This window comes from Ranitomeya variabilis, chromosome 7 (assembly GCF_051348905.1).
Source record: "Ranitomeya variabilis isolate aRanVar5 chromosome 7, aRanVar5.hap1, whole genome shotgun sequence".
NCBI classification, from domain to species: Eukaryota; Metazoa; Chordata; class Amphibia; order Anura; family Dendrobatidae; genus Ranitomeya; species Ranitomeya variabilis.
Genome location: NC_135238.1, coordinates 61,483,334 through 61,495,355, shown reverse-complemented (window position 1 = coordinate 61,495,355; position 12,022 = coordinate 61,483,334). Strand labels below are relative to the sequence as shown.

Here is a 12,022-nt window from a genome sequence, read left to right as displayed (position 1 = left end):
TGCTGCAGATACTTCATGTGTGCACATACCCTTATAGAGCAGGAGGAGCGGATCACATCGATATACACATTTGTGGGAAATCTTTCAGTACACCTTGCATATTGTTCAGTGAAATTCCTGGTGTAAGTATAGGAGTCCAGTGGGCGGTCCTACTAGTGACTGACCGTCTATCCTGGTCATAAAATACAAATTACGGTATACTGAATCTTTACCAACAATCCTACATCATTCTGCTCAGCATTTACAATGTGACAAGTTCCCTATAATGGGGCTATTCATTACTAGGACAAGCCCTTCTTAAACTAAATGTTCGGCTCCAACAAAATAATGAGCCTATACTCCCCTCCGGTGCCTACGCCGTTCCCGCGGTGCCGTCGCTCGCTCTCCCCGGGGCTGTGATGTGGTGGAATGACACGTGATGCCCGGCACCCAATTAGCGCTGGCATCACTGTCCCCGCCTTCGGACAAACTAAACATGAAAAGGAAGTCCGGGATCAGCTGCAGTTCTCACCTCCTCTTCATATTCAGTTTGTCCAAAGGCGGAGACAGTGACGCCAGCGCTGAGTGGGCACCGATGTCACATCACTGCATCACTGCCCGGGAACAGCGAGTGCCAGCACCGTGGGAACAGCGCCAGCGATGCATGCGAGTATAGGCTTCATTACTTTACAGGGGCCAAACATTTAGTTTAAGAAGGGGCTGACCTAGCAGTGGACAACCCCTTTAAGACAAAAGGTTTGAACAGAGCCTAAAATATTTCAGTCCTAAAAGCGGTTTCCAGGCTCAGAATACTGATGGGCAATTCATAGTATAGGCCATCAATATTATCTGTGGGGGTCTGACTCACCAAGTGTCTCAACGGGCCACTGCGCTGGTGAATGCTGCAGCCCCTGTGCTGTTTACATTGTTGCCACATTGTCCCATTCACTTTGCAATACCATACGCCACTGCTAATTGGATGTCATGCAGATCCTCACGCCCCTGGAAGAAGCTGAAACGCGCGTCGGGGTGAGGGGACGCCTGGGTTCAGGTCTTGCGGCAGCACCATTCAGGTAGTTAACATTCATGCATTGTTAGGTCTAGCTTTAACAAATAGGATCATTTAGCGGACATTGCCGCATTCACCTATATATGTATGCAGTTTGGATATTTACTTGTTACACTTCTACCTTGTGCTGCCTCCTTACCACTACTGAGTGCTACTTTGGGCATTGAGGTTAGTTTATAAGGAAGGGAGCCATCTACTTGCACTGATCCTTTGATTTAATAGAATCCTTCCATATCCTCCTCATACACATTCACTTTTTCTACCCTTGTCTGCCCAGCATCCCCTACGGTATTACTGCTTTCTACATCAAGTGCTTTTTTATACTTTGTGTTTTTATAATTGTAATAAAATGTATATATTTTAACTCCATTGGTGGATCTCCTCCGTTTCCCCATATTTATATTTATGGGTTTGTTGTTATATTATTGCCATATTGTCCCATTCACTTTACAATACCGTACGCCACTGCTAATTAGCTGTCATGCATGTGTATATGTAGTGATGAGCGAACATGCTGGGATAAAGTGTTATCTGAGCATGCTTGGGTGTGCAGCGAGTGTCTTCGGTGTGTTTGAAAAATGTGCTCCATGTCTCGCGGCTGTCTACAAACAGGCAATCCCTGCATGTGTTGTGGCTGTCGAACAGCCCCGAGACATGCAGCTGCGGGAACTCAAACATATTTTTCGAGCATGAGGAAGTCACATGGTTAGTAAAAGGGCATGTTCTGATAACACTTTATCCCAGCACATTCACTCATCACTTATGGCCACCTCTGGGGCCAGGATTTTAAAGGCGTTTCCCATTTTATGAAACTGCAGTTTGTAAAAATTAAAAAAAAAATGCGTTGCCCTCCCCGGTACCATTCCCCAGTGAGCTGAGAGGGTCTGCCAGTGATCACCGGCCGCGACCTCCGGTTCTGACCCCAGCTCTGTCGATGTGACAATACCAGACACCGGCTGTAGTGGTGGAGACTCAGCACTGGACCTGGGGAGGGTGGGTCCAGCCCAGCTAATTACTTTTGTAACTACCACATGCACATTAAATAAAACTCTGCTGAATACAGCACAACGTTGCCAACAGTCAAAGGGGGACCACCCGACCGATGATGGGGGGCAGAAACATCCGCCCTGCTGAATTTCTAGGAGATCAGCCGCTGTCTGACAGCAGCTCGGAGAACATGGGGGCTCAGCCTGGCCGCGCGTCACCGAGGATATAGGGCAGTCACACAGAACTGGCTAATGTGCTTACAGACTCATGGCCTCCAGTAGAGACAGGGCTCTTCCATGACGTGGATCTGTAAGGGTCTCCATCATTACAGGAGTAGCCACCTACAGACAGAAGACCCCCGCGGAGGCTCCGCACAGCTCCTCACCGCATAATGATGGCAGGGTCTGCTGTGGACACGGCTCCATTTATAGTCTGAGCTCTGACATCCTACTGACAGCATGCAGAGGACCTGGGAGACGAGGACCTGGAAACGAGGACCTACTGACAGCAAGCGGGGGACCTGGGAATGGGGGACCTGGAAACAAGGACCTACTGACAGCAAGCAGAGGACCTGGAAACAAGGACCTGGAAACGAGGACCTACTGACAGCAAGCGGGGGACGAGGACCTACTGACAGCAAGCAGAGGACCTGGGAGGCGAGGACCTACTGACAGCAAGCGGGGGACCTGGAAACGGGGGACCTGGAAACAAGGACTTACTGACAGCAAGCAGAGGACCTGGAAACGAGGACCTACTGACAGCAAGCGGGGGACCTGGAAACGAGGACCTACTGACAGCAAGCGGGGGACCTGGAAACGAGGACCTACTGACAGCAAGCGGGGGACCTGGAAACGAGGACCTACTGACAGCAAGCGGGGGACCTGGGAATGGGGGACCTGGAAACAAGGACCTACTGACAGCAAGCGGGGGACCTGGAAACGGGGGACCTGGAAACAAGGACCTACTGACAGCAAGCGGGGGACCTGGAAACGGGGGACCTGGAAACAAGGACCTACTGACAGCAAGTGGGGGACCTGGAAACGAGGACCTACTGACAGCAAGCGGGGGACCTGGAAACGAGGACCTACTGACAGCAAGCGGGGGACCTGGAAACGAGGACCTACTGACAGCAAGCGGGGGACCTGGAAACGAGGACCTACTGACAGCAAGCGGGGGACCTGGAAACGAGGACCTACTGACAGCAAGCGGGGGACCTGGAAACGAGGACCTACTGACAGCAAGCGGGGGACCTGGAAACGAGGACCTACTGACAGCAAGCGGGGGACCTGGAAACGAGGACCTACTGACAGCAAGCGGGGGACCTGGAAACGAGGACCTACTGACAGCAAGCGGGGGACCTGGAAACGAGGACCTACTGACAGCAAGCGGGGGACCTGGGAATGGGGGACCTGGAAACAAGGACCTACTGACAGCAAGCGGGGGACCTGGAAACGGGGGACCTGGAAACAAGGACCTACTGACAGCAAGCGGGGGACCTGGAAACGAGGACCTACTGACAGCAAGCGGGGGACCTGGAAACGAGGACCTACTGACAGCAAGCGGGGGACCTGGAAACGAGGACCTACTGACAGCAAGCGGGGGACCTGGAAACGAGGACCTACTGACAGCAAGCGGGGGACCTGGAAACGAGGACCTACTGACAGCAAGCGGGGGACCTGGAAACGAGGACCTACTGACAGCAAGCGGGGGACCTGGAAACGAGGACCTACTGACAGCAAGCGGGGGACCTGGAAACGAGGACCTACTGACAGCAAGCGGGGGACCTGGAAACGAGGACCTACTGACAGCAAGCGGGGGACCTGGAAACGAGGACCTACTGACAGCAAGCGGGGGACCTGGGAATGGGGGACCTGGAAACAAGGACCTACTGACAGCAAGCGGGGGACCTGGAAACGGGGGACCTGGAAACAAGGACCTACTGACAGCAAGCGGGGGACCTGGAAACGAGGACCTACTGACAGCAAGCGGGGGACCTGGAAACGAGGACCTACTGACAGCAAGCGGGGGACCTGGAAACGAGGACCTACTGACAGCAAGCGGGGGACCTGGAAACGAGGACCTACTGACAGCAAGCGGGGGACCTGGGAATGGGGGACCTGGAAACAAGGACCTACTGACAGCAAGCAGAGGACCTGGAAACGAGGACCTACTGACAGCATGCAGAGGACCTGGGAGACGAGGACCTGGAAGCGAGGACCTACTGACAGCAAGCGGGGGACCTGGGAATGGGGGACCTGGGAACAAGGACCTACTGACAGCAAGCCGAGGACCTGGAAACGAGGACCTGGAAACGAGGACCTACTGACAGCAAGCAGAGGACCTGGAAACGAGGACCTGGAAGGAAAGTGCGCCATCACTGCTTGCTTCACAGAGACCCATCACTAGTGTGCCAACTACCAGGAGCACAGCGCCCCCATCAGCCTACAAGGTATAAAGCGTGCGGCACAGCCCCTGCACATGACGCACAGTCTGCACGGCGCCCACACAGCAGGCAGGGTTCTGGTGACACGTCCGACGTTACTCGCATATCTCCCCAACATGCGGCCCCGCAGCCCTCTCCTCACAGCGGACGTATGGCCGGCACCAGCACACACAGCAGCGCCTCTGCCCCACACTTACACTGCGGACAGAAGTCACAGAGCCACGTCTCCTCCAAGTCCCTCCTGACCCGCGGGCTCCACAGCCGAGACCGGACACACGGAGAACACGACGTCCTGCTGAAAACGGAGCCTTCTACACAGCGGGCGCCGGGCGGAATGGAGCGCGGAGCACACGGGAGCGAGCAGCGCGACCCCGACCCTCGCCCACACGGAGAGGCGCCGCTTACGTCACTGCACAAGGGGAGGGGCACCAAGCTGCAGTTACTGACAGAGGGCGGTGCCGTGCGGAGGATGTGAGGGCGGGGCCGTGCGGAGGATGTGAGGGCGGGGCCGTGCGGAGGATGTGAGGGCGGGGCCGTGCGGAGGATGTGAGGGCGGGGCCGTGCGGAGGATGTGAGGGCGGGGCCATGCGGAGGATGTGAGGGGACTCAGGGGAGCGCTGCCTGGTAGAGTCGCGTACCTGAGGCGGCCGTAGTTCTGCTCTTCCAGAAACTGCTGCTCAGGCTCTTTATTTTGGGGAAGAGGGAAAACTCTTCACAAAATGCATCTTATATTTGTGTTATCAGAACTGAGTAGTTACATTAATAATATCAAACACTGCCCCGATGCTGGACTGCGCCTATATAGTGAGCACAGATAGTGCTGTACCGCTCCTATATACTGTACACAGTGCCCAGATAGTGCTGTACCGCTCCTATATACTGTGCGCGGTGCCCAGATAGTGCTGTACCGCTCCTATATACTGTGCACGGTGCCCAGATAGTGCTGTACCGCTCCTATATACTGTGCACGGTGCCCAGATAGTGCTGTACCGCTCCTATATACTGTGCGCAGTGCCCAGATAGTGCTGTACCGCTCCTATATACTGTGCGCGGTGCCCAGATAGTGCTGTACCGCTCCTATATACTGTGCGCGGTGCCCAGATAGTGCTGTACCGCTCCTATATACTGTGCACGGTGCCCAGATAGTGCTGTACCGCTCCTATATACTGTGCGCGGTGCCCAGATAGTGCTGTACCGCTCCTATATACTGTGCACGGTGCCCAGATAGTGCTGTACCGCTCCTATATACTGTGCACGGTGCCCAGATAGTGCTGTACCGCTCCTATATACTGTGCGCAGTGCCCAGATAGTGCTGTACCGCTCCTATATACTGTGCGCGGTGCCCAGATAGTGCTGTACCGCTCCTATATACTGTGCGCGGTGCCCAGATAGTGCTGTACCGCTCCTATATACTGTGCACGGTGCCCAGATAGTGCTGTACCGCTCCTATATACTGTGCACGGTGCCCAGATAGTGCTGTACCGCTCCTATATACTGTGCGCAGTGCCCAGATAGTGCTGTACCGCTCCTATATACTGTGCACGGTGCCCAGATAGTGCTGTACCGCTCCTATATACTGTGCGCAGTGCCCAGATAGTGCTGTACCGCTCCTATATACTGTGCACGGTGCCCAGATAGTGCTGTACCGCTCCTATATACTGTGCGCAGTGCCCAGATAGTGCTGTACCGCTCCTATATACTGTGCGCAGTGCCCAGATAGTGCTGTACCGCTCCTATATACTGTGCACGGTGCCCAGATAGTGCTGTACCGCTCCTATATACTGTGCGCGGTGCCCAGATAGTGCTGTACCGCTCCTATATACTGTGCACAGTGCCCAGATAGTGCTGTACCGCTCCTATATACTGTGCACAGTGCCCAGATAGTGCTGTACCGCTCCTATATACTGTGCACAGTGCCCAGATAGTGCTGTACCGCTCCTGTATACTGTACACAGTGCCCAGATAGTGCTGTACCGCTCCTATATACTGTGCGCAGTGCCCAGATAGTGCTGTACCGCTCCTATATACTGTGCGCAGTGCCCAGATAGTGCTGTACCGCTCCTATATACTGTGCACAGTGCCCAGATAGTGCTGTACCGCTCCTATATACTGTGCACGGTGCCCAGATAGTGCTGTACCGCTCCTATATACTGTGCACGGTGCCCAGATAGTGCTGTACTGCTTCTATATACTGTGCACGGTGCCCAGATAGTGCTGTACCGCTCCTATATACTGTGCACGGTGCCCAGATAGTGCTGTACCGCTCCTATATACTGTGCACGGTGCCCAGATAGTGCTGTACCGCTCCTATATACTGTGCGCAGTGCCCAGATAGTGCTGTACCGCTCCTATATACTGTGCGCAGTGCCCAGATAGTGCTGTACCGCTCCTATATACTGTGCACGGTGCCCAGATAGTGCTGTACCGCTCCTATATACTGTGCGCAGTGCCCAGATAGTGCTGTACCGCTCCTATATACTGTGCACAGTGCCCAGATAGTGCTGTACCGCTCCTGTATACTGTACACAGTGCCCAGATAGTGCTGTACCGCTCCTATATACTGTGCGCAGTGCCCAGATAGTGCTGTACCGCTCCTATATAGTGTGCACAGTGCCCAGGTAGTGCTGTACCGCTCCTGCATACTGTGCGCAGTGCCCAGATAGTGCTGTACCGCTCCTGTATACTGTGCACAGTGCCCAGATAGTGCTGTACCGCTCCTGGATACTGTGCACAGTGCCCAGATAGTGCTGTACCGCTCCTGTATACTGTGCACAGTGCCCAGATAGTGCTGTACCGCTCCTGTATACTGTGCACAGTGCCCAGATAGTGCTGTACCGCTCCTATATACTGTGCGCAGTGCCCAGATAGTGCTGTACCGCTCCTATATACTGTGCGCAGTGCCCAGATAGTGCTGTACCGCTCCTATATACTGTGCGCAGTGCCCAGATAGTGCTGTACCGCTCCTATATACTGTGCATGGTGCCCAGATAGTGCTGTACTGCTCCTATATACTGTGCACAGTGCCCAGATAGTGCTGTACTTGTCCCAGATAAATGGTGTGCACAGTGCCCAGGTAGCAAATATATGGATAGGGAATAACTTTCAGTTGTGGGAGTATTCCTTTAAAATGGTATTCTTGCAGCCACCTCTGGCCCCTTGACTGCCTTCATCCATATGTGCGTGCCTCTTCTACCTTATGGTTCTTTAATCCTTTCACCCCACAGCCAATTTCCCTTTTTGTGTTTCCGTTTCTTCCTCCCCTTCTTCTGAGAGCCATAACTTTTCTTTTTCTGTCACATAGACATATGAGGGCTTGCGGGACCAGTTGTACTTTTCAATTACACCATTCATTTTACCCTTGAAAACGGGAAAAAAAATTATTTTAGTGATGAAAAAAAAAAAACAACTTTGCCCCCAAAATTTGGGGAGTGTGTTGCAATTTTCTGAGACCCATAAAAAAATTTTTTCCGTCTAATGGAGCTGAGTGATGGCTTATTTTTTGCAGGGCAAGACAACGTTTTTACTAGTACTATTTTGGGATAGATGTGACTTTTTGATCGCTTGTTACAGCATTTTTTAGGGACCTGTAGCGACCATAGAAACGTAATTTTGGTGTTCTTTAATTTTTTCTATTTCTGGTGTTTACCAATTTAGTTAATTGTTTTTATATTTTGATAGATCTGACTTTTCTGAACTCAGCGATACCACATATGTGTATTTTTTATATTTTGTTAATATCTTTATTTTCAATTTGAGGAAAATGGGGTTCATATTTTGTAAAACTTTTTTTTGTTGTTTATTTTTTATTTTTTTACTTTTTTCTGTTCTTGTTAGCCCCCTTATCGAACTTGAAGGATGCAATTGTCCAATCACTTGTGCTATATACAGTGATGCCATAGCATCGCTCTAAATAGCAGAAATCATGGTCTCCTTTGAAGACCGGCCACAGGTAGGATTTCAAAGGAGCTCCATAATGACAGGCACAGGGGTCATCAGCTGAACCACGGCTATCATGACAACCCACCGGAGACGCGCGCGGGCACGTTGATGCGTGATAAATGCCGCTGCCCTCACCCAACCCGAAATCATGAAAAATGGAGACTCTACGGGTATCGGAAAATGGCGCAATTTTTTTAAAAACAATCTTTGGATTTTATTTCACCACTTAGATAAAAAAGAACCTAGACATGTTTCATGTCTATGAACTCGTAATGACCTGGAGAATAATAATGGCAGGTCAGTTTTAGCATTTAATGAACATGGTAAAAAATCAAAACAAAAAACCATTGAGGAATTGCACTTTGTTTGCAATTTCACTGCACTTTGATTTTTTTTTCCCGTTTTCCAGTACACGATATGTTAAAACCAATGGTGTCGTTCAAAAGTACAACTCATCCCGCAAAAAATCAAGCCCTCACATGGCCATATTGACAGAAAAATGAAAAAAGTTATGGCTCTGGAAAGAAAGGAAGCAAAAAACGAAAATGCTAGTTATATTGTAGACTTATCTATGGTGAGTCAAATATAATGTAGCGATAAGTGAAAGTATAATTGGTGGAGAAAAGTTGAACTTTTTGGGCCTGTGTCTTTTTTCAACATATATAACTAGAATGATTTAAAGGTACTTAAAGGGTTAATCTCTGTGGATGTCACATTACATTTGGATTGGTTGGGTCATGTACATATCACTGGGGTCCAACCACAGGGATCCCCACTGATTCTGAGAAAAAGCTTTGGAAATACCCCATTAGAATGGATTCTTTCCCTCTGGGATCGCCTGAAGGTTTATTTTCATAAGATAAATGATGACTTGAAATGTTGGTACTAATAGCATAGTAAATAAATATTTCCCTTATGTGATACAATAAGTATGCAAATTGCCTCTTCACAGAGGAAGGAGACTAGAACTCTAGCGCCACCTATTGGAAGCAGCGATCCTAAGGCTGCCGTGACACTAGCAGTATTTGGTCAGTATTTTACATCAGTATTTGTAAGCCAAAACCAGGAGTGGGTGATAAATGCAGAAGTGGTGCATATGTTTCTATTATACTTCTCCTCTAATAGTTCCACTCCTGGTTGTGGCTTACAAATACTGATGTAAAATACTGACCAAATACTGCTAGTGTGACGGCAGCCTAAAAGTGAATATCGGCCCTTTAACCCCTTCAAGACCTTGGGATTTTTCATTTTTCCGTGTTCATTTTTCACTCCCCTCCTTCCCAGAGCCATAACTTTTTTATTTTTCCGTCAATTTGGCCATGTGAGGGCTTATTTTATGCGGGACGAGTTGTACTTTTGAACGACATCATTGGTTTTACCATGTCGTGTACTAGAAAATGGGAAAAAAATTCCAAGTGCGGTGAAATTGCAAAAAAAAGTGCAATCCCACACTTGTTTTTTGCTTGGCTTTTTTGCTAGGTTCACTAAATGCTAAAACTGACCTGCCATTGTGATTCTCCAGGTGACTACGAGTTCATAGACACCTAACATGACTAGGTTATTTTTTACCTAAGTGGTGAAAAAAAATTCCAAACTTTGCTAAAAAAAAAAAAAAATTGCGCCATTTTCCGATACTCGTAGCGTCTCCATTTTTCAAGATCTGGAGTCGGTTGAGGGCTTATTTTTTTGCGTGCTGAGCTGGCGTTTTTAATGATAGCATTTTGGTGCAGATACTTTTTTTGATCGCCCGTTATTGCATTTTAATGCAATGTCGCGGCAACCAAAAAAACATAATTCTGGCGTTTTTTATTTTTTTCTCGCTACACTGTTTAGCGATCAGGTTAATGCTTTTTTTTTATTGATAGATCGGGCGATTCTGAACGCGGCGATACCAAATATGTGTAGGTTTGATTTTTTTATTGATTTATTTTGATTGGGGCGAAAGGGGGGTGATTTAAACTTTTATATTTTTTTTATTTTTTTCACATTTTTTTTTACTTTTTTTTTTACTTTTGCCATGCTTCTATAGCCTCCATGGGAGGCTAGAAGCAGGCACAGCACGATCACCTCTGCTACATAGCAGCGATCTGCTGTTCGCTGCTATGTAGCAGAAAATCAGGTGTGCTGTGAGCGCCGACCACAGGGTGGCGCTCACAGCTATCCGGGATCAGTAACCATAGAGGTCTCAAGGACCTCTATGGTTACCATTCAGAAGCATCGCCGACCTCCGATCATATGACGGGGGTCGGCAATGCCGTCATTTCCGGCCGCCCGGCCGGATGCGGTAGTTAAATGCCGCTGTCTGCGTTTGACAGCGGCATTTAACTAGTTAATAGGAGCGGGCAGATCGCGATTCTGCCCGCGCCTATTACGGGCACATGTCAGCTGTTCAAAACAGCTGACATGTCCCGGCTTTGATGCGGGCTCACCGCCGAAGCCTGCATCAAAGAGGGGCTTCTGACCTCGGACGTACTATCCCGTCCGAGGTCAGAAAGGGGTTAACAAGCCTTGTCACATGACTTAGAATAAAAGCCAAACTAGAATCTCAATTATCAGATACGTGTTTCGGGGTATTACCCCTCCTCAGTGCAAAGCATGAGATCTGATTTGGCTGGAAGAGAGGCCTCTGGGGTATAATAAGCAGAAATACGTATTAAAACATTCTTCCCAGAATAGAAAGGAAACAATCAGTAATGGGAATAAAAACAAATAGTTTCCATTCAAGCAAATATACTTGGGGGATGAGATATTCATTTTCTTTTCCATTTTAATTATTTACTTTTCTGCCCAAACAGAAATATTGTATTGTGTATATTGTATATACAGCATTGGTGACATCGGTACATACAGTCCCGTATTATAATGTTACTTACTGATGTTTATTTTGAGTTTACGTAATAAGAAGATAAGGAAGTACTCAGCGAAGACATATGACCTTATATAAAAGGAAATCACACCCACGGCACACACAGCTCCTCGCTTCCTTCCTGTATCTCTAACTCTGTTTGAATAGAGTGTTTGTAAGCCTAAAAGAGGCCAGTAACAGAGGAAACCCCCCGCCGTGAGAGCCAAGCACGGGGGAGAGGAGCAGTCGTTGCTACCGACTATGATTTCACCAGTGGGGTGTGTTGTTCCTCGACAACTTCGCTTATTCAGATGGTTTACACGGAGAATCACGAAATACAACGTTTTCCGAATGTCACAGTTTTTGGCTATTTTTCACACCAGGAGGAGTTTTCAAATTTGGCGCAATTGTACCACTTCTTAAAGAATTTGCATCTTTTGGTCTCTAAAAAGTTACAAAAATTGATCAAAAAGAAAATGAGACCATTTTGCGTTTTGTGCCAAATTAATTAACCATGTGCGCCATTTTGAAGAATTGTCAGAAAATATTACAAGACAAAAAAGAAAAATGATGAATCAGGCCCTTCTGTGTCCCACTATTCACGTGACTTATGTGTGTTGTTGTATTTTGAGTGTTCGTGTATATTGCATTTATTTTCATTTGTTAATGTTGCAGACCTACATTTGCACATGTACCTTATTCTGGAAAATGATGCCTTTTACCAATTCATTAGGAAACTGTTTGCTATGCTTATAATACA

General features: G+C 48.8%; 1 protein-coding gene across 1 annotated transcript in view; it reads right to left on the bottom strand.

Annotated features, from left to right (window-relative positions):
* Window positions 1-4,815, bottom strand: part of LITAF (lipopolysaccharide induced TNF factor) — a 34,928-nt gene extending 30,113 nt beyond the window's left edge. The window contains exon 1 of the mRNA XM_077275185.1: window positions 4,676-4,815. The gene's annotated coding sequence lies outside the window, so the exon portion shown is untranslated. The remainder of the gene's footprint in view (window positions 1-4,675) is intronic.
* Between the last annotated feature and the right edge of the window lie 7,207 nt (window positions 4,816-12,022).